Raw genomic sequence first — 27,213 nt, forward strand, 5'->3', positions numbered from 1 at the left:
CGAGACAGTGAGACAAAAACCCCTGGGCACTTGTCTCTGACCCTCGTCATCTAGAAGCTTCTATGTAGCTTACAGTCAGGTGTATGACACTGATGCTAAGCACAGTGACAGAGGCAGATGAGGGGGTGGGACACAGTACTGGGACTACAGGTTCCAAGCTGGGACACATGTACTGAGGATGCTAATCTCTTTACTGGTGACAGCAGTAGAGCATAGTCCCTGAGATCTGATACGAAATGGTGCCCCCCCCATAGTTATTTCTTTGTTTCACACAATACCCATGGAGCCTTTAAAATGTTAAGCAAAATGTATATTAATACTAATAAATATTAACATCACATATATTTTTCCTTGTAAAATGTGTAGAACAGAAGATGAAATCCATCCACATGACAGCACACACCATCATACTAGGTGTTAGGAAACATTGCATATATACGTATATTTTTTTCTTTTAAGATTTAATTTTTCAGTAATATCTACACCCAGGTGGGGCTCAAACCTACAAGCCAAAGATCCAGAATCCCACCCTCTACTGAGAGAATCAGCCAGGGCCCCTAGAGATGCATATTTTCAACACAGAGTGTCACTTGGAGGTGATCCCAGTCCCATGGACTGCTTTTTGCCTACAAATGAGAAAGCTAATTAAATAAATGAACTTTATGATGAGCCTCCCTCCATAACAGAGATGTCTCCAATAACCAGCGTGTCCCCCACTGAAAACTGGCAGTGATTCCAGGGTTCAGAAACTATACTGCCCGGAGGTTCTGCTGTTAACATAAAATGCTGCCTCTGGGACCAACAGGTAAGAAGCCCTAGGAGCTCAGCTCAGGGACCTCACACTTTGTGTTGTGGTGGTTGTTTCTTTGTGTTTGTTTTTTCCTCCTCACTTTAGAGTCCAACACACCATCCCTCTGAGCCTCAGAATACCCAGGGCCTCTCCAATGGATAGTAACATATGTCCTATAAAATTAGAATTCCTTTTTTTTTTTACTGTACTTCACCCCACTCTGTCACAAATTAAGTTTCCTGCCTCTTATGAGGCTTTATTTTTCATTTTAAATTAGAGCAGAGCCTTTGCATGTGAGACAGAGAACTGTTTCATTTTAATTCAGTCGCAATATTAAATATGCCTGGAGATAGGGCTCCTTTTGAAAGCTCCCAGTTCAGTTCACCAATGAGAGAAGATGCTGTCGTGATTATTTCACCGGGATGTTTTTTGTATATTGCCAAATTCTCATCTAAGTGTACCTCCTTCAATAATGAAGAGGGAATTCAGGACACCCCGATCATTGGCTAGCATTTGGCGGATTGTCCAAAAGAATCTAGCTTCCTGTGTGTTCCAATTCAACCTTTGTTATTTCAACATTTAGTTCCTATTTCATTTAAAAAGTTTCATATCTTCATGGATTTCCAGTGGACAAATGTTTTAAGCATTTATGTTCTATGTCGTTATCCTCATGGGAAATTAGCAGCCAGGCATCATGTTTATTTTTTCTGTCCTAATACATATGTAGGAACGGTTCCTTCTCTAATGTAAAATCTTTTCAAGCACTTCTTTGCAATCAGTGTATTTTCCTCGGTGTACTGTGCTTAGTTTTTAAAAAAAGGCAGGGGATTGTTTATGTTCTCCTTGCTGAATTTCAGAGTTCTTGACGTGTTCTGTGTGCACATCTTGAGATGAAATGAAAATAGAATAATGACAGGAATAGTCCTTCTATCTGCTAGTCCAAGTGCTCATGGGCTTATGAGAGAAGAGAACCAACGTTTCCAAACTGCAAGTTGGTTCAAAGGCTCCCTTGTCATGTTGTTTTTTAATGGAAGGGAAATTAAAGCTTGGAATTAAGGAAAGCACTAATCATTGCCAAGCTACTATACATTTGGGCTCAGAGATCTAGACATGAAAGTGGAGAATGACGTTATCTTTAAAAATAGGGAGATATGCAAGAGGACACACATTGCTCAGTTTTTGCAGGAAGGGGAAGGAAGGAAGGAAGGAAGGAAGGAAGGAAGGAAGGAAGGAAGGAAGGAAGGAAAAATGGCCCTAATCAATCACTCACACAAACATCATGCATCTTCCCAGGATCCTGTCCCTGAGGTTACATTCCTGACCTGAAGGTCCTTCTCCAGGTACCCCATGTCCTCCTTTCCCACAACACCATGCAGCCCCTTCTTCAGTGCCCCAGGACCACTGGGCTGAACTTGGCTGTCACTGACTGGCCTCCAGGCCTGGGGAGAGGAAGAGGAGGGAAGGAGCTGAGGGCTGGGGGCTCTGGGGCTCAGCTCCTGGATCCACAGGACTGGGAAGCATGAATCAAGCCACAATTGGTAACAGATCTTCTCTGCATGGGTCCCAGAGTGCCCAGGGTGACCTCTCCTTGTCCCCCTCCCTTTCTTCACAGGATCCAGCCACAAGGGTCTCAGGCACAGAAGGCTCTCCTGAGATATTTCTGGAGTCTCTCATGCTTTGTCTTCCTCTCTACTTTTACCACATTCAGTTTCCTCCTTTCCTTTGTAGTCCCTTTCGTTATTTCTTATATTCCACATATGAGTGAAACCATATGATTGTCTTTCTCTGTCTGACTTATTTCACTCTGAATAATAGTTTACAGTTCAATCCACATTGAAGTAAATTGTAAGTATTCATCCTTTCTGATGGCTGAGTAAAATTCCACTATATATAGATATCTCTCCCACATCTTCTTTATCCATTCATCTGTCAAAGACATGGTGGCTCCTTCCGCGGTGTGGGTCTTGTGGATATTGCCGCTATAAACATTGGGGTGCAGGTGTCCTGTCATTTCACTACATCTGTATCTCTGGGATAAATCCTAAGTAGTTTAATTGATGGATCATAGGGTAGCTCTATGTTTAACTCCTTGAGGAACCACCACATTGTTATCCAGAGTGGCTGCACCAGTTCACATTCCCACCAACAGGGCAAGTGGGTTCCCCTTTCTCCACATCCTCTCCAACATTAGTTTCTTGTCTTATTGATTGTAACCATTCTCAGCGGTATAAAGTGTGGTTTTGATCTGTATTTCCCTGATGACAAATGATGTGGAACACTTTTTTCACGTGTTTTTTGGCCATGTGTAGGTCTTTGGAGAAATGTCTCATCATATCTTCTGCCCATTTCATTTTTTTTTTTAATTTTTTTTTTTAATTTTTATTTATTTATGATAGTCACAGAGAGAGAGAGAGGCAGAGACACAGGCAGAGGGAGAAGCAGGCTCCATGCACCGGGAGCCTGACGTGGGATTCGATCCCGGGTCTCCAGGATCGCGCCCTGGGCCAAAGGCAGGCGCTAAACCACTGCGCCACCCAGGGATCCCTCTTCTGCCCATTTCATGACTGGATTGTTTGTTTCTTGGGTGTTGAGTTTGATAACTTCTTTGTAGATATTGGATAATAGTTCTTTATGTGGTATGTCATTTGCAAATATCTTCTCCCATTTTGTAGGTTTCTTTTAGTTTGGTTGACTGTTTTTTTTTTTTTTTCTGTGCATAAGCTTTTTATCTTGATGAAGTCCTAGTAGTTCATTTCTGCTTTTATTGACCTTCCAGGTACCCTAATTTAAGACACTTTAAAACTAGTCAGTTGTCTAAATTTAAAACTGAGTTTCAAATATGTCTCAGTCTACCCAGAAGCGATACACGGAACAATGGGAATACTCTTCATGAGGAGTCTGAGTAGGGAATAAATTCTGTCTTGACTTTATAGGAGGCCTAAAAGAGGATAAGCTTGTCTGGCTCTAAGTCAGGGGTCAGTGGATAGAGCAGTGGGGAGGTAGGAGCTGTGTCTGATGGGCTCTGAAAACTCCTATCACACAATTGTGTATGTCTGAGTCTGAACACCAGGGGGCACTGAGGCCCATTTCTGAGGGGTCAGGAGTGATCAGAGCTGGGATCTATCACCTGGTACTTCCTGTGTCCTCTGCTCAAGGCTCATAGCAAGGATCTCCCTATGTCCTCGCCCCACATAGCCCCTCCCCTGTGCATCCCCAACATACTCTGGTAGAGAGACCTGACCCAGGGCCAGGGAGGGGTCAGAGAGCTGGGGTCTCATTTGCATGGATGGGCCCTCCCTCTCTCAGAGGATGAAGAGGGGAAGGGACAGATGAGGGGAAGCTCTGCTCAGCTGTGGGACCACAGAAAGCGGGATTAGTGATGACCTCCACCATGGCCTGGTCCCCTCTCCTCCTCAGTCTCCTCGCTCACTGCACAGGTGACTGGATGTGGGGACAGGGGAAGGGGCCCTTTGAGGAAACCTTGGATCCTGTTTCTTCCTCTTGTGTTTAGATGCCAGCATCACCCTTTCTGTGTCTCTCTGCCTTGTAGGGTCCTGGACCCAGTCTGTGCTGACTCAGCCTCCCTCAGTGTCTGGGACCCTGGGGCAAAGGGTCATCATCTCCTGCACTGGAATCCCCAGCAACATAAATTTAGAAGAATTGGGAATCGCTACTAAGGTGAACTGGTACCAACAGCTCCCAGGAAAGGCACCCAGTCTCCTCATCTATGATGATGATAGCAGAGGTTCTGGGATTCCTGATCGATTCTCTGGCTCCAAGTCTGGCAACTCAGGCACCCTGACCATCACTGGGCTCCAGGCTGAGGATGAGGCTGATTATTATTGCCAATCCTATGGTGAAAGCCTTGGTGTTCACACAATGCTCAAGGCCCATGGGGAAGTGAGACACAAACCTGATGTCCCCACTTCAAAGGGGTTTCCTCTGCAGCCCCTACTCCTTGCTGTTAGCTGGTTTCTTTGCTTGATGTAAGCTGGAGTCTGAGACACACTCTAGGGAACTTTATCTATAAAATCTGTCCCATTCTCTTAAATTCAGCTCCCAAAGCCTGTCCTTAACATGAACACATGATATGATTTTCTCAAATTGAGCAGACATTCCTGGGGAATGCCCTGGAGAATGAGTTCATGCAGGTCAGGACTGAGACAGGCATGCTGGCTTGTCTGAGACACAAATCATCAGGGGTCTACTGTGTGTGTCCTGGTACCAATGGGTCCTGTGAATGAACTGTTAAATCCTTATATTATACTGCTTATATCGTTTGGAAATCCTGATTCATTCTCTCTCCATTTCTGGGTACTCTGGCTTCCTGATCATCCCTGGGCTGTGATCTGAGGATGCGGCTGCTCCTCACAGCTCTTTCTTGTGACAACATTCTTGGGGATCACACTGAGCCCCAGACCTGAGAAAATTGGGAGCAGAACTCCCTTCTCATCTATGGGGAAGGGGAGCCCCAGCATCTGTTCAGGCTCAGCCTGTGGCTTCTGCTTCTCCTGGTCCTGCTGCTGCCATTTTGGGGCCAGGTCCATCCAGGGCACTGTCCTGGACTGAGGGCTCCTCCTTCCCTTCCATCCTCAAGTCACTCACAGCAACCCTTTGTAGAGAAAGTGTCCAAAATGACATAGAACAGACACCGCCCCCCCTCCATTAAGGTTGGGACACAGAATGTCTTTGCACTGAAGTTCGTGACTGGAATTCGCAGGCCCATGGTGCTGATCTCATTCCTGATGTGTCAGGATTCCTGTGTTTTCATTTACCTATTCGTAGAAGTTTCCAGAGCTATCTCCCATTGGGGAGATTTCTTCTGTTATGGCTGCACCAGGACTGAAGTATGTATTCCTGAACTGTGTTTTTGCATCTTTTAGAATGACTACCTGTCCATTCCCATCCATTACAAGATGCAGCCACTGATTTTTCTTGTCTAATTGCATTATATAATAGCTGCAGAATTGGGTTGAGTAATAATGAAGTTGAAGGTCACATCAGCCTGCTCCTTGTGGAGATATTCTCTTTCTATACCCCATTAGCTAAGGTCCTGGCTGTGGCACTAAATAGATGTGTGTGGGAAAGAATGGGTTACCATGTTGCAAATGTATTTGACTGTTTCTATTTTATGTGTCTTTTATGAGGAATTGTTTATTATTTTCTCAAAGGCTCTTTCAAGTTCTTTTGAGCAAGCATTATGTTATCCATTGATCTATTAATATGAAGTCTTCGATTAAAAGGCCTTTCAATATGGAACTGAACTTGCATACCTGGAATAAGTCAGTCCTGGGGTACAATATACTAATGTGATATAGGAATTTCTTTTTTTTTTTCTTTTCTTTTTTTTTATTTTTTTTATTTTTTATTGGTGTTCAGTTTACTAACGTACAGAATAATACCCAGTGCTCGTCACCCATTCACTCCCAACCCCCGCCCTCCTCCCCTTCTACCACCCCTAGTTCGTTTCCCAGAGTTAGCAGTCTTTACGTTCTGTCTCCCTTTCTGATATTTCCCACACATTTCTTCTCCCTTCCCTTATTTTCCCTTTCACTATTATTTATATTCCCCAAATGAATGAGAACATATAATGTTTGTCCTTCTCCGACTGACTTAGATGTGGTTTATGTATACAATGGAATATTACTCAGCTATTAGAAATGACAAATACCCACCATTTGCTTCAACGTGGATGGAACTGGAGGATATAGGAATTTCTTTGCTGCTATTTAATCCAGAAGGTTTACAGCAACATTTCATAATATGAGACTGCAATTTTCTTTTTCTGTATTGTATTTATCTGGTATGATTATTCCGAATATAGCTGCTTTCTACAAGAATTTAATTTTCCAGAACTTTCAATGTCTTGAAAAAAAAATACGAACTCAACAAATGGATTCATCTGATCTATGAAGATTTGTTTGATTTTTTTCTGTGAAATTTATTGAGCTTACCCCTTTTTGTGAAATAGTTCCACAATAATATCTCCTTAAAATTTGGTCACTTTGGGACACCTTGGTGCCTAGCGGTTGAGCATCTGCCTTCAGCTCAGGTCGTGATCCCAGGGTCCGGGATCGAGTCCCACATTAGGCTCCTTGCATGGAGCCTGCTTCTCCCTGTGCCTAGGTCTCTGCCTCTTTTCTGTCTCTCATGAATAAATAAATAAAATCTTTTAAAAAAAGAATTTGATATCTTTATTCATTTCTTTCTAATGGAATATTTTTATCTTCCTAGGAAAGTGTTTTTTATCTAATGTTAATAGAGATGAACAGTAAGATTTTTTCATTTGTCATTTGTCCACATGCCATTTATTATTATGCATATATGTGCATCATCCACTTTCTCTCAGAAGTTCATAACCGACTGATCTATTTGGTCATTTACAAACAAGTCTTATGTGTCAATAAGATCTAATGTTCTTTTATGATCCCTTTTTCTATTGTTTCCTTTACTATGATGTGAAATTGGTGGTTATTAGTCTTTTCTAATATTTTTGATCTGGCTAGAACTTTAAATTGTTTCTTTAGGTTTTTTAAAGATTTTATTTATTTATTCATAAGAGATGCAGAGAGAAAGGCAGAGACACAGGCAGAGGGAGAAGCAGGCTCCTCACAGGGAGCCTGATGTGGGACTCAATCCCAGGACCCTGACATCACGACCTGAGCCAAAGGCAGATGCTCAACCACTGAGCCACCCAGATGCCCCCCTTTAGTTTTTTCCCAGAGTTCTTGTTCTCTCTCTCTTTTATTCAATGGCTTTAATTTTAAGAAAATTTTAAGACTGATGGCAAATTTAAGTTGAGCTCACAGACATTTTGCAAAGTTGGTGTCAATCAATGTTCTTTTGTTAGCCTTGGAAGCCGGGGAACTTTTCCTAATAACTCCTGATATTCTACTGAGTTTCAGGGAAGCAGACGGTTCTGGGACTCCAAGTGTTTCATAGCGTCCAAACATGCTAGATGAACTCAGGTTGCTTATTCTTTTGGGGCCTTTATGCTGGAGATGAAACTGGCCAATATTGCCAGATATTGTAAGGCTCCTCCGCTTAGGGGGAGAACTTCTCACATCATGTCCAGGTCACTGTGGAAGGGAAGCAAAGCCCTCCATTTCTGCTGCCTGGCCTCTTACTATGTCCTTATTGTGAGAAAAGCAAACATCAGAGAACAACTCCAGCATTGATGTTCCACATGCAGTTGTCACTAAGGAAATTCTATCCTATTGCTCATAGGACATTCTGAGACTTTTCATCTCATTGTGGCCCTCATCTCCTTGTTCAGGACCTAATCTCTATAGAATGACAATATGGGATAATTTGGACCCTTACCTGTCACAGGATATTTATTCATCAACATGATTTTGCTGTGGTCAGTTATAGTTAGGAAGCATTAATCAGGAATCCTGTAATAAATATCCTACATATTTGAAATAGAACACTTTGGCAAGTATTTAACAAAAGGATAATTCATGAATTTGTGAGCAGATCATTTGGAACACCAAGTGGAGAGTGAAAATGATGACCTAGTATCAGTGGGGACCACTGATGTGTCTGAAGACATGACAGTAATAGGTTTGGGGATGAAGCAGGACAGGAGGGAAGAGAGTAAGGAATGACTGGTTCTGACACCCAGTGTTCCTTCTATAGATATAGGAGAAGGTATCAGACATAGATTACCTGCTTATACTTCTAGTTGTTCATGTAAATACAGATTGTGATACTTTGGCCACAGGGAAGCATTGTGTGCCTAACAAGAGAGCGGACACTGATGCCCATCAGCCTCTCAGGACCCTGAGCCTCCTCCAATGGGACTGGGAGCAATGACCCCCACCCATGTGTGATTCTCCTGCACTGTGACCCCTCCAGTCACATGGAGAAGCTGCATGGATGCATGTCCTCCCTCAGTCAAAGAGGAACACGGGTCATATCTTCCTTCACCTTGTGACCATAACCATCACCCACCTAGAGGTAGGTGGGGGGCACGGGGAGTGGCAGCAATGTATTTGCAGGAATGATTCTATTCTCAAGAATGATGGAGAAAAGGGATGCCTGGGTGGCTCTGTGGTTGAGTGTCTGGCTTTAGTTCAGGGCATGATCCTGATCCTGGGATTAAGTCTCAAATCAGACTCCCCACAGGGAGCCTGCTTTTCCCTCTGCCTATACCTCTGCCTCTCTCTGTGTGTCTGACATGAATAAACAAATAAAACCTTTAAGAAAATGAAGAGAAAGAGTGACCAAGGCTCAGTATCCCCAGTCTCCATGGTGGCCCTTAGGAGGCTATGTTGTCATGTTTCCTAAATGGTTCCATGTTAACTTGCAATATACAATCCTTTATTATTTTTTACTGGAGTTCAATGTGCCAACATATAGCATAACACCCAGTGCTCATCCCATCAGGTGTCCCCAACAGTGCCCATCACCCAGTCACCCCAAACCCCCACCCACCTCGCTTTCCACTACCCCATGCTCGTTTCCCAGAGTTAGGAGTCTCTCATGTTTTGTCACCCTCACTGATATTTTCACTCATTTTCTCTCCTTTCCCCTTCATTCTTTCATTAATTTTTATATTCCCCAAATGAATGAGACCATATAATGTTTTTGTCCTACTTCGATTGACTTATTTCACTCAGCATAATACCCTCCAGTTCCATCCATGTCAAAACAAAGGGTGGGTATGTGTCATTTCAAATGGCAGAGGAATATTCCATTGTATACATAGACCACATCTTCTTTAACCATTCATCTTTCGATGGACACCGAGGCTCCTTCCACAGTTTGGCTATTGTGGACATTGCTGCTAGAAACATCAGGGTGCAGGTGTCCCAGTGTTTCACTGCATCTGTATCTGGGGAGTAGATCCCCAACAGTGCAACTGCTGGGTAGTGGGGCAGATCTATTTTTAACTCCTTACGGAACCTCCACACAGTTTTCCAGAGTGGCTGCACCAGTTCACTTTCCCACCTACAGTGCAAGAGTGTTCCCCTTTCTCTGCATCCTCTCCAACATTTGTGGTTTCCTGCCTTGTTAATTTTCCCCATTCTCACTGGTGTGAGGTGGTATCTCATGGTGGTTTTGATTTGTATTTCCATGATGGCAAGTGATGTGGAGCATTTTCTCATGTGCGTGTTGGCCATGTCTATGTCTTCCTCTGTGAGATTTCTGTTCATGTCTTTTGCCTGTTTCCTGGTTGGATTGTTTATTTCTTTGCTATTGAGTTTAAAAGTTCTTTATAGGTCTTGGATACTAGACAGTTATCTGATATGTCCTTGCAAATCTCTTCTCCCATTCATTAGTTTGTCTTTTAGTTTTGTTGACTGTTTCTTTTGTTGTGCAGAAGCTTTTTATCCTGATTAAGTCCCAAAAGCTGATTTTTGCTTTAGTTTCACTTGCCTTCATGGATGTATCTTGCAAGAAGTTGCTGTGGCCAAGTTCAAAACGGTTGTTGCCTGTGTCATCCTCTAGAATTTTGATGGAATCTTGTGTCACATTAAGATCTTTCATCCATTTTGAGTTTATCTTAGTGTGTGGTGTAAGAGTGTGGTCTAATTTCATTCTTCTGCTTGTGGATTTCCAATTTTCCCAGTACCATTTATTGAAGAGACTGTCCTTTTTCCAGTATCCTTTTCAAGTCTTTGCTGCTTTCTCGAATATTAGTTGACCATAGAGTTCAGGGCCCATTTCTGGGTTCCCTATTAGGTTCCATTGATCCATATGTCTTTTTTTTTTTGTGCCGGTACCACTCTGCCTTGATGACCACAGCTTCGTAGTACAACTTGAAATCTGACACTGTGATGCTTTAGCTCCGGTTTTCTTTTTCAATATTCACCAGGCTATTTGGGGTCTTTTCTGATTCCACACAAATCTTAAGATTATTTGTTCCAGCTCTCTGAAGAAAGTCCATGGTACCTTGCTAGCAATTGCTTTGAACGTGTAAATTGCCATTGACATTTTCACAATATTAATTCTTCCAATCCATGAACATGGAATATTTTTCCATCTCTTTGTGTCTTCCTCCATTTCTTCCAGAAGTGTTCTGTAGTTTTTGGGTGTAGATCCGTTACCTCTTTGGTTAGGTTTATTCCTAGGTTTCTTATGTTTTTGGGTGCAATTATAAATGGGATTGACTCCTTAATTCCTCATTCTTCAGGCTCATTGTTAGTGTTTAGAAATGCCACTGATTTCTGGACATTGATTTTGTATTCTGCCATGCTACCAAATTGCTGTATGCGTTCTAGCAATCTTGGGGTGGAGTGTTTGGGGTTTCTATATCCAGTATCATGAAGAGGGAGAGTTTGACTTCTTCTTTGCTAATTTGAATACCTTTTATTTCTTTTTGTTGCCTAATTGCTGAAGCTGGAACTTTTAGTACTATGTTGAATAGCAGTGATGAGAGTGGACATCCCTGTCTTGTCCCTGTCTTTTTCCTGATCTTAGGGGAAAGGCTCCCAGTGCTTCCCCATTGAGAATAATATTTGCTGTGGGCTTTTCATAGATGGCTTTTAATGTGCTGAGGAATGTTCCCTCTATCCCTACACTCTGAAGAGTTTTGATCAGGAGTGGATGCTGTATTTTGTCAAATGCTTTCTCTGCATTTATTGAGAGGAGTATATGGTTTTTCTTTTTTCTCTTGTTGATATGATGTAATCATTGATTGATTTATGAGTGTTGAAACAACTTTGAAACCCAGGATAAATCCCACTTGGTCATGGTGAATAATCTTAATTATTGTTAATGTATTTGTTGAGAATTTTTGCATTTCTGTTCATCAAGGATATTGGTCTATAGTTTCCTTTTTGGTGGGGTATTTGTCTGGTGTTGGAACTGAGGCGATGCTGGCTTCATAAAACAAGTTTGGAAGTATGCCATCCCTTTCTATTCTGTGGAACAGCTTTAGTAGAAAAGGCATTATTTCTTCTTTAAATGATAGAATTCCTATGGGAAGCCATATGACCCTGGACTTTTGTGTCTTGGGACATTTTTGATGACTGCTTCAATTTCCTCCCTGGTTCTTGGCCTGTTCAGGTTTTTTGTTTGTTATTTCCTTTACAGTTATGTTAATTTGTGGTTCTCCAGAAATGCATCCACTTCTTCTAGACTTCCTAATTTTTTGACTTATAGCTGCTCATAATATGTTTTTAAAATTGTTTGTATTTCCTTGGTTTTGGTTGTGATCCCTCCTCTTTCATTCATGATTTTATTTATTTGAGTCATTTCTCTCTTCTTTTTAATAAGGCTGACTATTCGTTTATCTCTCTTATTAATTCTTTCAAAGAACCAACTCCTGGTTTTGTTGATCTGTTCTACAGGTTTTCTGGTATCTATTTCATTGAGTTCTGCTTGAATCTTCTGCTTGGTGTAGGCTTTTTTGCTGTTCTTCTCCAGTTCCTTTATGTGTGACATTACCTTGTATAGTTTGGTTTTTGCAAATTATTGAGAGATGCTTATATTCCGATGTGTTTCCCTCTTAGGATTGCTTTTGCTGTATCCCAAAGATTTTGAATGGTTGTTTCTTCATGAGTTTCTCTTTTGAAGCTCATGGTACCTTAAGCCTTTTTGAGGAATAGTTCCTAATAATATTGTGTATTTGTTCCAAAGAAATTGGTCTATTTAAGCATTTTTGGACCATTTTATTATTCTTAATTAAGTGTATCTGTTATTTATTATTAATCCAATTTTTTCATTATTTATTTTTGTCCACATACCATTACTTATTTCCATATTTGAGTATCATATATTTTTGTTTAAAAGTTCTCAAGAGTCCCACTCAGTGCCTGTCACCCAGTCACCCCAACCCCCTGCCCACCTCCCTTTCCAGCACCGCTTGTTCATTTCCCAGAGTTAGTTGTCTCTCATGTTCTGTCACCCTCACTGATATTTCCCACTCATTTCTCTCCTTTTCCCTTTATTCCTTTTCACTATATTTTATATTCCCCAAATGAATGAGACCATATAATGTTTGTCCTTCTCTGATTGACTTACTTCACTGAGCATAATACCCTCCAGTTCCATCCATGTTGAAGCAAATAGTGGATATGAGCACTAGGTGTTATTCTATCTGTTGACAAATCAAACCCATATATATAAAAAAAATTAAAAAACACAAAAATAAATAAAAAATAAAAGTTCTCAAGAGGTTTATCTTTAAAAAAAAAAGAGGTTTATCTTATTTGTCATTGAAAAGCCTGACTGTGTAGCACCATCGAGATTTAAATACAGGTCACCATAGTGTCAACACCAGGGGGCTCTGGGCAATTGAGATTGACAAGAAAGAATGACTGATGCCAACCTTCTTCACATGTCAGAAAGGCCGGAACCTGCTCCAGTGGGATATGGAGTGGTGAATCTACCCATTTGAGTGTCTTCTGTGCTGTGACTCTATAACCCCCTGGTGAAATCAAATGATGGCTTTTTCCCAACCCATATGGAAATATACATCATCTATTCCTTCTTTCTGTGACTAGAGCCATCACCAGTCCAGAATGATGTAGGGAACAGTCATCGGGAAGGAGACCACATATGTCATGAGTGACTCCATTCACAAGAGCAAAAGGGAAGAAGGAGCAAGACTGTCCCCAGATCTCATGGTGGTGCCTAGGAGGCTGTGCTGTCATATTTCCTTCATGATTTAGTGCCCAATTGCGACCTAAAATGCACATAAGAAAACCACTTGCTACCCAAGTGTAGCTCAGAGAAAAGATCCTGCATTCACTTATAGGACGTGGTTCCCACCATGCCACCTCCACACCACGTGGGATTCCAGAACTCCCACCTATTTCTACTCTGCACACATGAGCACCAAGAACTACACAGTCAGCATGAATAAGGTCCCTGTTCTGGTGACCAAATGTCAGAGAGGGCAACTATGGACAGAATCCTTGTGATGGGAAGAAGAACTGGGGGTGTCCTGAGAGGAGTGAGGAGGAGGTCCCTCAAATCAGAAAACTAAGGTGAGTGGCAGATGAGAAGTTGTTAACTTCACAGGGACTTCTCTGACCTGACAGTAGCCTGAGTTGTGTAAAAATCAGTCTTCTCCCAGGTGCACTATATCCATCCAGCATCCACATGCTCCCAGCCATTCACTCCAGGACATCCTGCAGGTTCCTCAGACAGCTGTGGAGGGGCAGGTGCTCTGTGCCTGGAAACCTACAATCCAGGCAGAGGAGGTCCATTCCCTTTACCTTACATGGTCCTCCCTCACCCTGCACTTTTTGCTTAAACTTCGCTCCTCTTCTGAGCATCTTCAAAATTTGTGCTCCTATGCCTGCACCACGTTTCTCTATGACAGAATTTAATAATTTTTTCTCCAATTTCTCCTTCTTATACTTGCCTTTGTCTAAGACCAGAAGTAGAGACGGCCAAACATGTGGAGTAGATGTATGGGAATAGGCCACTACCTCATATAGCAAAGATGCATCTTCGCAAGGGAACCTTAGTTTTGTTGAAGGTCCATGTATCTTCCCAAGAATCCTCATTCAGATCCTTCCTCACTTGGAGAGTTCAGAGGTGGGGCTGACCCACACATCTCAGGGGAAGACTGCTGAACTTTGACAACATCCTTCCCTAAAGAATCACATAGATGGTCCCCATCCTCCTCAACATGAATTACCCTTATTTTCACAATCTGACCTTTTTGTTATTCATATGTCATATCCCATCTATACCTATATGTTTTAGATATTTATATACAGTTCAGATACTACCAATTATATGAAAATTATGTACCTTATGAATATCTGGCTCTCACTCTAGAGACTCAATACTGAATAATTTCTGCAACTTCTTGATTCGTAATGGAAAAAGTTTCAGCAGAGGAACATATGAATCAAAAAATAAGGTATAACTATGCGGGAAATAATTTATAACGAGAAACTTATAGGTTACTCACTGCACGATTCCAGCATAAATAGAAAAAAAGATGCCTAACTGGAGTGAAATATGCTTTTTATCTCTACCTTCAAATAATCCAACAGTCTGAGGTGTGTAGAAAAGCTTGAGGGGTATTCCCCAGATGTCATTGTTCTCAGAAAATGGGAATCATGGTCCAGTGAGGACATGGTGGAGATGTTAGTAGCTGAAGGAGAGAGTGGGAGCTGGGGAACCAGCAGAGAAAGGCTGCTTGTAGGGAGGTCGGTGTCCTCTCACAGGAGCCACATCCTGAGGAAGCAAAGAGCTGGAAGCATATTTCTCCTCTCCATCCAGTCACATTCACTGGATCAGGTACACAGAGGCCATCTCCTTCTTCACCCTTTCATCTGCATTAATCAGAAGATTTTTGGTCCTTGTAAAATACATGTTTCACAATTGATTCCATAGTTTCTGGAAAACACAAATCAGGTGTATCTCAACCTGGAAAAGAGGTTTTCTATTTTCCCCATAAGAGGTGGAGGCAGCACCCATTCTATTTAGTCATCTATTTTCTCCTGTGCATACACAGTCAATCATATGAGATTGCTTGTTTTAAGGTCATGGATGCAGAACTCCTTCTCATATTCTTTCCTGCTTCATTACTTGTTCATACTCTTCTGAAATAGGGAACAAACTATATCATCAACCCTCAATGGGATCTATCTAGTACCTCCTACAAGAGTTCAAGTGGTAATAACCTATAACAATCAGGTAGTTTTGTCTATATCAAAAATGAAGAAGCCCAAAAAAGATACTAATAAACAATTCCATTTAGGATAGCATTAAAAAGAATAAAACATTTAGGAGGGAATATAACCAGTAAGGGAAAAAAACTTGTAAACTGAAACTACAAAGATTATCAAAAATTAAAAGATTTAAATAAGTGAAAGGAATAGATGCTGTATTTTGTCAAGATCTATAAAGAATTTATTAAACTCAGGAGCAAAGAAAGAAACAATCCAATCATGAAATGGGCAAAAGACATGAAAAGAAATCTCACCGAGGAAGACATAGACATGGCCAACATGCACATGAGAAAATGCTCCGCATCACTGGACATCAGGGAAACAAAAATCAAAACCACAATGAGATATCACCTCACACCAGTGAGAATGGGGAAAATTAACAAGGCAGGAAACCACAAATATTGGAGAGGATGCGGAGAAAAGGGAACCCTCTTGCACTGTTGGTGGAAATGTGAACTGGTGCAGCCACTCTGGAAAACTGTGTGGAGGTTCCTCAAAGAGTTAAAAATAGATCTGCCCAAGACCCAGCAGTTTCACTGCTGGGGATTTACCCCAACGATACAGATGCAGTGAAATCCCGGGACACCTGCACCCCGATGTTTCGAGAAGCAATGTCCACAATAGCGAAACTGTGGAAGGAGCCTCAGTGCCCATTGAAAGATGAATGGATAAAGAAGATGTGGTCTATGTATGCAAAGGAATATTACACAGCTATTAGAAATGACAAATACCTACCATTTGCTTTGACAGGGATGGAACTGGAGGGTATTATGCTGAGTGAAATAAGTCAATTGGGGAAGGACAAACATTATGTGGTCTCACTCTTTTGTAGAATATAAAAAATAGTGAAAGGGAATAAAGGGGAAAGGAGAAAAATTGAGTGGGATATATCAGAAATGGAGACAGAACATGAGAGACTCCTAACTCTGGGAAATGAACTAGGGTGGTAGAAAGGGAGGTGGGCGAGGGGTGGGGTGACTGGGTGATGACCACTGAGGGGGACACTTGATGGGATGAGCACTGGGTGTTATTCTATATGTTGGCAAATTGAACACCAATAAAAATAAATTTATAATAGATATAAATAAATAAATAAATAAATAAATAAATAAATAAATAAATAAAAGGACACAGTGACAATGGACTGGATATCTTAGTATAGTGCACCTACAAACACCACGATCCAAATACATCTCCACACTCGGTACCATCCTGTCATTGGGCGCTGCCCCTGGTTTAATCCCTCAATGTCTCCTGGTCATCCCCTCTTGTTCCCTGTTAGGTAAGTTGTTGGACAACAGCTGTTCATTGGACTCAGATCTTAGACACACAATTCCAGTGAATTCCATGGATATTTGAACAAAACATCTAGGCTAGGATCCAATGTACATAGAGTGCAGGACCATGAGAGTTTGAGTGCAGGGAAGGTCAAAGAACCCCTCAGAAGTGAGGAGAGGTCCATTTAGAGTAATGTTCTCTTGATAGGAATCATCATGCTGAGTAATTTACAGAATGAGCCTAAAAAATGCTAAGCATATGAGACAGACAAACAAATTAGAATTTCTGGCTAACATTCAAGGGAAATTTTGAACTCAGAAAAGTCAGTAGGAGTGGGAGACACATTTTGCCTGGTGGCATTATATGGTCATGAAATATAGGTTGAAAAGCCTTAGCACTGAGAGCTATGCGCTGACAGGAAAATATATAGGAAACAAGAACAACAGCAACAACAACAACAAAAAAACACCACAACAACAACATTCAGATGAAAGACAGAACATGAGAGACTTCTAACTCTGGGAAACAAACAAGGGGTAGTGGAAAGGGAGGTGGACGGGGGGTTGGGGTGACTGGGTAACTGGCACTGAGGGAGGCACTTGACGGGATGAGCAATTGTCATTATTGTATATGCTGGCAAATCAAACTCCCTTAAAAAATATATACAAAAAAAAGACTAATCTTAGGGGAAAGGCTCCCAGTGAGCCTTTCCACTAAGATCAGGAACAAGACAGGGATGTACACTCTCACCACTGCTATTCAACACAGTACTGGAAGTCCTAGCCTCGGCAATCAGACAACAAAAACACATTAAAGGCATTCAAATTGGCAAAGAAGTCAAACTCTCCCTCTTCACCAACATGATACTCTACATAGAAAACCCAAAAGCCTCCACCCCAAGATTGCTAAAACTCATACAGCAATTTGGCAACATGACAGGATACAAAATCAATGCCCAGAAGTCAGTGGCATCTCTATACACTAACAATGAAACAGAAGGAAGAGAAATGAAGGAGTCAATCCCATTTACAATTGCACACAAAAGCATAAGATACCTAGGAATAAACCTAACCAAAGAGGTAAAGGATCTATACCCTAAAAACTATAGAACACTTCTGAAAGAAATTGAGGAAGACACAAAGAGATGGAAAAAAAATTCCATATTCATGGATTGGCAGAATTAATATTGTGAAAATGTCAATGTTACCCAGGGCAATTTACACGTTTAATGCAATCCCTATCAAAATACCATGGACCTTCTTCAGAGAGTTACAATAAATTATTTTAAGATTTGTGTGGAATCAGAAAAGACCCCGAAGAGCCAGGGGAATTTAAAAAAAGAAAACCATAGCTGGGGGCATCATAATGCCAGATTTCATGTTGTACTACAAAGCTGTGGGCATCAAGACAGTGTGGTATTGGCACAAAAACAGACACATAGACCAATGGGACAGAATAGAGAACTCAGAAGTGGACCCTCAATTTTATGGTCAACTAATATTCGATAAAGGAGGAAAGACTATCCACTGGAAGAAAGCCTCTTCAATAAATGGTGCTGAGAAAATTGGACATCCACATGCAGAAGAATGAAACTAGACCACTCTCTTTCACCATACACAAAGATCAACTCAAAATGGATGAAAGATCTAAATGTGAGACAAGATTCCATCCAAATCCTAGAGGAGAACACAGGCAACACCCTTTTTGAACTCGGCCACAGTAACTTCTTGCAAGATACATCCATGAAGGCAAAAGAAAAAGCAAAAATGAATTATTGGCACTTCATCAGGATAAGAAGCTGTTGCACAGCAAAGGATACAGTCAACAAAACTCAAAGACAACCTACAGAATGGGAGAAGATATTTGCAAATGACAGATCAGGTAAAGGACTAGTTTCCAAGATCTATTAAGAACTTATTAAACTCAACACCAAAGAAACAAATAATCCAATCATGAAATGGGCAATAGACATGAAGAGAAATCTCACAGAGGAAGACATGGCCAACACACACATGAGAAAATGCTCTGCATCACTTGCCATCAGGGAAATACAAATCAAAACCATGATGAGATACCACCTCACACCAGTGAGAATGGGAAAAATTAACAAGGCAGGAAACCACAAATGTTGGAGAGGATGCGGAGAAAAGGGAACTCTCTTACACTGTTGGTGGGAATGTGAACTGGTGCAGCCACTCTGGAAAACTGTGTGGAGGTTGCTCAAAGAGTTAAAAATAGACCTGCCCTATGACCCAGCAATTGCACTGCTGGGGATTTATCCCAAAGAGCAGATGCAATGAAACGCCAGGACACCTGTACCCCGCTGTTTATAGGAGCAATGTCCACAATAGTGAAACTGTGGAAGGAGCCTCGGTGCCCATCGAAAGATGAATGGATAAAGATGATGTGGTTTATGTATACAATGTAATATTCCTCAGCCATTAGAAATGACAAATACCCACCATTTGCTTCAACATAGATGGAACTGGATGTTATTATGTTGAGTGAAATAACTCAATCGGAGAAGGACAAACATTATATGTTCTCATTCATTTGGGGAATATAAATAATAGTGAAAGGGAATAAAAGGGAAGGGAGAAGAAATGGGTAGGAAATATCAGAAAGGGTGACAGAACATAAAGACTCCTAACTCTGGGAATCAAAGTAGGGGTGGTGAAAGGGGAGGAGGGCGGGGCTGTGGTGAATGGGTGATGGGCACTGAGAGGGGTCTTGACAGGATGAGCACTGGGTGTTATTCTGTATGTTGGCAAATTGAACACCAATAAAAAATTAATTTATTATTTAAAAAAATAAAATAAATTAAAAAATATTTAAAATTTTTTAAAAAGACGAATTCATATAGAATTATTACAAGGTGTGAACCACCTTGGTACCCTGAGAACCTTATGACCCTTACTTGTTTCTTTCTTTTTTTTTTACTTCAATTTTTTATATTTATATTTATTTTTTATATATTTCTTTTAATTGGAGTTCAATTTGCCAACATATAGAATAACAGCCCATGCTCATCCCATCAAGTGCCCCCCTCAGTGCCCTTACTTGTTTCAAGATGATGATAGACTGGTAATGACCTCAGGCACCTGGAAGAAAGAACTAAATGTCAGATAATTCTGAAATATCTGGTAATATGAGCACATGCAATACATCATGTATTTAATGTCTGGAGGCCATTAGTGATTTAAGAATAAGTGTCAGGGCCAAAGGCGACAGGGGGCACCTCTTCATTCTCCTGTCCTGGGCAATGACCTTAAAATGATCCAGTTGCACAGTCTGGACACCATGCCAGGAGTGTTGGGTGGTGTCAGAGGGTATGGTGGGCTAAGCATGTTAGCGCAACAGGGGGCGCTGTCGCATGGGTCCTGTGAGGACAGACATTTAAGAAAATACACAAATTCTTTCAAACTGAGCAGGCAGTGTCCTCAGTGAAGTGTGTTGTGTTTCACAGGAGTCCCTGGAGTCTCATGAGTTCTCAGTTCTGACCCACTTTCTCCAGTCACATTTCACCCTCAATCCCCATGGAGTCATTTTCAGAACTGATATTCAGGCAGGAGACAATCCCATACCTGGGCAAATTTGCACTTTAAAAAAAATCACCAGTATTGCTACCTGCTACCTGGGTCTAAGGTGAGAGACCCTTGAGGAGTGGAGGATAGGAATGCTCTCAGTGAGTCCTCAGGGAGCAGAGTACTGGAGCTTCGCTGACCTGTCCTGATTCTTCCCTTTACCTCCTCCCTCATCAAAAGGAGCTCCTTTCAGTGATGAGGGAAAGGATGCAGATGCAGAGGGAGGTCTTTTGTATTCCCTTGCTCCCATCATTTGCATAGGATGGTCATCACCCCAGTCTTCCTGTTGCCTTACAGATTCAAGCTTTTCTTCAGGGGGCTAAACTAGAATATGCTATTCTTTCATCCTTGGTAACTCATTTTTACTTAGAGAAATAAGATATTCATATTTGCATCTAATTTGTAATCTATATATATATATATAAATATAATATATTTGTAATTATATTTCATCAAATATGTAAACATTAAATATATATGTTAAATATATAATATATTATTTTTAAAGATAATTCAAACAAGAGAGAGAGAATGTGTCAGGAAGGGCAGAGGGAAAGGAGAGAGAAATTTTAACAGATTCCAAGCTGAACAGATAGCTGAGAACAGGACTAGGTTTCAGGTCCCCGAGATCATGACCAGAGCCACAACCAAGAGTGGGAAAACTAAACAACTGAAGTGCCCGGGCACCCCATAGGAAATACATTTTAACTAGCCTCTTCATTATCCTAATGCCTATGATGATTCCCACAACAAAATTTAAATCAATACTTGTGAGCAATAAATGACAGATACAGGGGGACTCATATAGAAACAGCAGAGCGAAGAACACAGTAACACACAAGGTAATAAGGGAAACCTATGCAGAACTGTAATGAGTTGTGGAATTATGGGATACTCTGGGGACCTGTCACCTTTAACACTGGATTTAGATGGCCCTAGGTTGTTAATCACCCTGAGCACTGGCAGTGAACAACTCAGTGCCAGGTTATGCTGAAATCCCTGTAGAGGTGACAAGTAGATGTGGGGAATTGAGACCAAACTTCCTTAGTTCTGTCCTCAATCCACTGGACCTGAACAAAACGGCTTGTTGTTTGGAAGCTAGTTTGCCACATGTATGGATTCAGGCTGTTTGTTCTCTAGGCCTCCAGATGGGATCGTCATAAGGACTTTTACTACCAACACTGGTGTCACTCCAGAGCAGTTATTTCCTCTTCGCCAAGTCATTAGAAACACTGGTATATTTGGCTAACTTCATAGTCAAAGATTATAGCAGCAGAACACAGACACTTGGGGTTTTAGGAACACGGGAGCCAATGGAGAGCAGCTGGTGCCATGACTGGTATGGTAACACATTTAGTATCATCTGGCTGACTGGAAAATGTGATGTTAAATGTCTCTAAGAGAAGATGTGTCCCTTTTCCCCTTAATAATGACAAAAATAAAACCTAAGAGAAAATCAATAGACCAGAAACAGAATATATTTCAGATAAATTGCCAAACTTCGTCAGAGTTCAGCTGTAATTTTAAAAAAAAATAGAAGGGATCCCTGGGTGGCGCAGCGGTTTGGCGCCTGCCTTTGGCCCAGGGCGTGATCCTGGAGAGCCGGGATCGAATCCCACATCGGGCTCCTGGTGCATGGAGCCTGCTTCTCCCTCTGCCTGTGTCTCTGCCTCTCTCTCTCTCTGTAACTATCATAAATAAATAAATAAAATTAAAAAAAAATAAAAAAAAATAGAAAAATACAAATATATATATATATATATATATATATATATATATATATATATGAAGGAATAAAAGAAAGGATACAAATAGAGGTACATAAATAAAGAAAAGGAAGAAAGAAAAAAAAGAAAGAAAGAAGGAAAAAAGCTATACAATGAACTTCTCAAACAAAGTACAAGAAAAAAAAAACCTGAATAAAAAGTAAGTTAAAGACGTTACCACTGAGGTGGGTACTTGACTTGATGAGCACTGGGTGTTATTCTGTATGTTGACAAATTGAACACCAATAAAATATAAATGTATTAGAAAAAAGACGTTACCAGATATTTCACAGAACAAGATAGGCAGATGGAATTTAAACGTATGATATTCTGTTACATATTACATATCATTAGGGAAAAACAAATGGAAACGTGAATAAGCTACCATTGCACCCCTATCAGAATGGCCAAAATCCAGTAGACTGGCATCAGATAGATTATGAACAGAAAAGGAATCAGCAAATTTGGACTATCCCCATCCATATGCTCAATGATATGTCATGTTAGTATGACACATCTTCCCTATGATGTATTAAGAACATCAATTCATCTCTTGTTATTTTCCCCCAAATCCATAATGTTAGCATAATTATAAGAAAACATGAGATAAACCCATATCCTGGGACATTTAAAAAAAATAGCATACCAACTGTTTCCAAATTCCCAAAATCAAGAGCAGAGAAAGACTGAAAACTCCTACATTGGAGAATTTTATTTTTATTTTTATTTTTTTTTTATTGGTGTTCAATTTACTAACATACAGAATATATGGTGCTGGGAAAATTGGACATCCACATGCAGAAGAATGAAACTAGACCACTCTCTTTCACCATACACAAAGATAAACTCAAAATGGATGAAAGATCTAAATGTGAGACAAGATTCCATCAAAATCCTAGAGAAGAACACAGGCAACACCCTTTTTGAACTCGGCCATAGTAACTTCTTGCAAGATACATCCACGAAGGCAAAAGAAACAAAAGCAAAAATGAACTATTGGGACTTCATCAAGATAAGAAGCTTTTGCACAGCAAAGGATACAGTCAACAAAACTCAAAGACAACCTACAGAATGGGAGAAGATATTTGCAAATGACATATCAGATAAAGGGCTAGTTTCCAAGATCTATAAAGAACTTATTAAACTCAACACCAAAGAAACAAACAATCCAATCATGAAATGGGCAAAAGACATGGAGAATTTTAATATGTCCTGATAAATAGATGCAATGTTGTTACTTGGATTGATTTCAGGCAAAACTGTTAAAATAAGTAAGTAAATCAATCAATCAATCAATAAATAAATAAATTTTGAAATCTAGATAAATTCTGCTATTTCGCAAGATGGTCAGATCACTGACAAGTACTTGTTTTTATAAACATATCATAGGAACACAAATGTTACTTTAGAAAAAGCTAGGTGAAATATAGAGATATCTATCTTATATTTGCATTTATTTCTCTAAATATGAAATTATTGCAGAAAAAAGTCCTACACACAAACAATAAGGGAAAGAAGGAATCAAAATTTCTTCTTTCCACTCTTCTTCATTTAAGAACAGTAAGCCAGACATTTGTGCTATGCTCGTTTCCTGCCGTCCTGTAAAACGTCTCACATTGAGTTCTTGGTTATGGAATGTATTTATTTTTTATTACCCTGTATAGAATAATGTAAAAATAATAATCACGTTCTTTGTCTTTTAATTACACAGCTTGAGAGTCGAGATAAATCATCTCCATCACAGCAGCTTAGCAGGATCCCCACCATCCTAGCACTGGAAAAAAGCATTCAGAGCAGGCACCATGAGGATCCCCAGTTCTGGACAGTAGGAAGTGCTCCCATTCATCCAGGTCCTCTCTCTTACATCTGAAATGTCCTAACGCATGACAACAAACAAGCATAGGAAGACATCAGGAGGTAGAAGAAGGAAGAAGGAAGAGTTCAAACAAATTGAGGGAAACACAACAGTGCATACCCTGGTTCTTTTTCTTGTATGATGTCCCCCACAGGTAAGACAAGATGCTGTAGGTTCCTCCAACCAAGAATAATCCAGAGCCTGAGATCCAGAAAATCAAACCAAAAAACACGAAAACTCCAAAAGCAGCAACTCCTCTGGTCAGAAGATATGGAGATAATTTGTTCTGAATGGAGGAAATATTTGGATAAACCTGCCCAACACTTGCACACACTAATGAATCCCCAAACTGTGCCCTCATGCAGGGTTCACATTATTGCTCATCAGAGACATGGTGTCCATATCCTCCTGGCAGAAGCAAGCAGTGCCCCAAAGCCCACCCACCATGGTGTCAGCTACTCAGGAGATAGCTGAGCCTCCATTGCATGGGAACATTAACAATTCTGGACAAGGCAGGCCTAGTTGGTAGTTTGCACTCCAGTATTTCCCACCCATGATTTTGGCAGGTCCTGGGGAGCCCATCTGAACCTCATTGAGCAGTGGAGAGAATGAATGCAGTGCACAAGGCATGCTGGTTTGTTGTCATATACCCATTCCTGGTAACTGTCTGAACACTGGGGAACTGAGCCTGTGCTCTCCCTGAGCATAAAATCACTGAACTTTGATGCAGGAAGCAAAGGAGCTGGACCTGCATTTGACCCTCTGCTCCCTGGTGTCAGTGGGGACAAGGAATGCAGTGGGGAGCAGAGGATCCACTCCCTGAAGGAAAGCAGCTCCATTCAGTCCTGTGCATCCCACCATGGTGTTGGCAGGCCCCAGCAAAGAGTTTGTCCCACACCCCCACCTGATGGGAGCTGGGAAGTGACAATCACTGCCCCACCTTCTCCAGCAGAGAGTAAGCAGCAGAATGCTAAGCATTTTCACTTGAGTCACCTGGAAGCTGACACAAACACCCTTCACCTGCTGCTGCACCTCAGCAGGAGGATCATTTGTTTGAAGAAAAATAACTGAAGACCAAGCATCTCATTATATAATAACCATAATATCCAGGGTCCAATAAAAAATACGATATGTCAAGAACCAGTAAAATAAAATCCTGAATGAGAAAGGAGAATCGACTGACACCAACACTGACGTTACTCACATGCTGTAATTATTGGACAGGTAGTTTTAGGCAACTATCATAAAATCCATGTGGTGTAAAATTACACTCTTCAAACAAATGGAAAAAATAGAAATGCAGAAATGAAAGAGAAATCATCAAAACAAACCAAATGGTAATTTTGCAACTGAAAAATGTCCAGAAGTCATTGACGGAAAGGAAGCTCTCCAGAGGGACTCAAGAGTAGGTGACACTTCTTATTTGTTTGTTTTCTTGCTTATTTGTTGAAACGAAAAATGGGCTCCATTCCTTCTGCGCAGTTCCCACCATCTTGACTGATCTGAGGCTGTCATCAGGGGGCTCTGTGCACCTGCTCAGAGCTGGCCAGGCCTGAAACCCACTGAAATGGTTCCACATGCCTGGGCCCTGCCCTGGTGCTCACTGCCAGAGGGAGAGATGACAGCAGCTGTCTCCTCCCAGGGGACAAACCCATAGCTCTCACCAACCCCAGAACTCCTCCCTGGATGGAAGCTCCTAGCTAGGCTGAGGATCCAGAATCATATGGCATTGTGGGCTCCTATTTGCATAACATATCACCAAGCATGCCCTTCATCCCTGGAGCTGAAGAGGAGATAAAGGAAACACCCCAAATACAAATCAAAGTTAAACTGAGGGGATCCCTGAGTGGCTCAGTGGTTTAGCGCCTTGCCTTTGGCGTAGGGCGCGATCCTGGAGTCCCGGGATCAAGTCCTGCATCAGACTCCCGGCATGGAGCCTGCTTCTCCCTCCTCCTGTGTCTCTGCCTCTCTCTCTCTCTCTCTCTATCTTAAATAAATAAATAAATAAATAAATAAATAAATAAATCTTAAAAAAAAAGTTAAACTGAGATATGACCTCCCACCAATCGTAACAGCTAACAGACACAACATAGGAAACAGCAAGTGTGGGCAATGATGTGGAGCAAAAGGAACCCTCTTGCACTTATGATGGGTGTAAAACTTGTGAGCTCCTTTGGAAAACAGTCTAGAGGATACTCAATACATTAAAAATAGAAATACTCTATGATTCAGCAATTACCCTCCTAGGTATTTACTCAAAGAATACAAAAATAGTAATTTACAGGGATACATGCACCCAAAGTTGCATAGTAGCACTTCCAACAATACCCAAATTATAGTGTAAGCCCAACTGATAAATGGTTAATGAAGTTTTATATAGATATAGATACAAATATATATATCATACATACATGAAGGAATATTATATATTATATATGATGGAACATTATATATAATATCTGATGATGGAATATTACTCAGCCCTAAAAAAGAATGAAATATTATCATTTACAAAGAAGTGGATGGAGCTAATGAGTATACTGCTAAGTGAAATAAGTCAATCAGAGAAAGACAAATATCATATAATTTCACTCATGTAGAATTTAAGAAATGAAACAAAGTATCATGTGGGAAAAATACAGTAAAACAAGAAACAAACCCTTAACGCCAGAGAACTAACTAATGCTTACCAAATGGAAGGCGGTTGGAGGGATGGGTTTAAAAGGTGGTGGGGAGGGCAGCCCAGGTGGCTCAGCTTTTTAGCACCACCTTCAGACCAGGGCCTGATCCTGGAGACCCAGGATTGAGTCCCACATCAGGTTCCCTGCATGGAGCCTGCTTCTCCCTCTGTCTCTGTCTCTGTCTCTCTCTGTCTCTCATGAATAAATAAACAAATAAAATCTTAAAATAAATAAAAGGTGGTGCGGGGGTTAAGGAGTGCACTTGTGACGAGCACTGGCTGATTTATTTAAGTCTTGAATGACTAAATTGTACTCCTATTACACATGGTGTTAGATAATTGAAATATAGAGAAAAACTTAAATAGAAAAGAGACATCCCAGCGACCAGAGCAAGTTTCAAGGCCAGGGAATCTGTGGAAATTCCACATCATGATCTTAACTCCTCTCCTCACCTCCCCCTCCTGGACACTTCTTCTGTTAGAGATTTCAGAGGCATCCTTAGGAGGGATTCCTCTGTCTTTCTTCTCCATTCCTAATAAGAGTCTATTTTCATTTCAGGGACGAATTCTCAGATTGTGGTGACTCAGTAGCCTTCTTGGCCATGTCCCCAGGAG

At 40.9% G+C, this 27,213-nt stretch overlaps 1 long non-coding RNA gene across 1 annotated transcript; it reads left to right on the forward strand.

Annotated features, from left to right (window-relative positions):
• Nucleotides 1-8,563: 8,563 nt before the first annotated feature.
• LOC144299545 (uncharacterized) lies at nucleotides 8,564-26,144 on the forward strand. Its single transcript, XR_013366242.1, has 3 exons — nucleotides 8,564-8,752; nucleotides 13,246-13,731; nucleotides 23,775-26,144. It is a non-coding gene; the product is annotated as an uncharacterized LOC144299545 (long non-coding RNA).
• The last annotated feature ends 1,069 nt before the right edge of the window (nucleotides 26,145-27,213 follow it).

The sequence above is a fragment of the Canis aureus genome, chromosome 27 (genome assembly GCF_053574225.1).
Source record: "Canis aureus isolate CA01 chromosome 27, VMU_Caureus_v.1.0, whole genome shotgun sequence".
Classification (NCBI taxonomy): domain Eukaryota; kingdom Metazoa; phylum Chordata; class Mammalia; order Carnivora; family Canidae; genus Canis; species Canis aureus.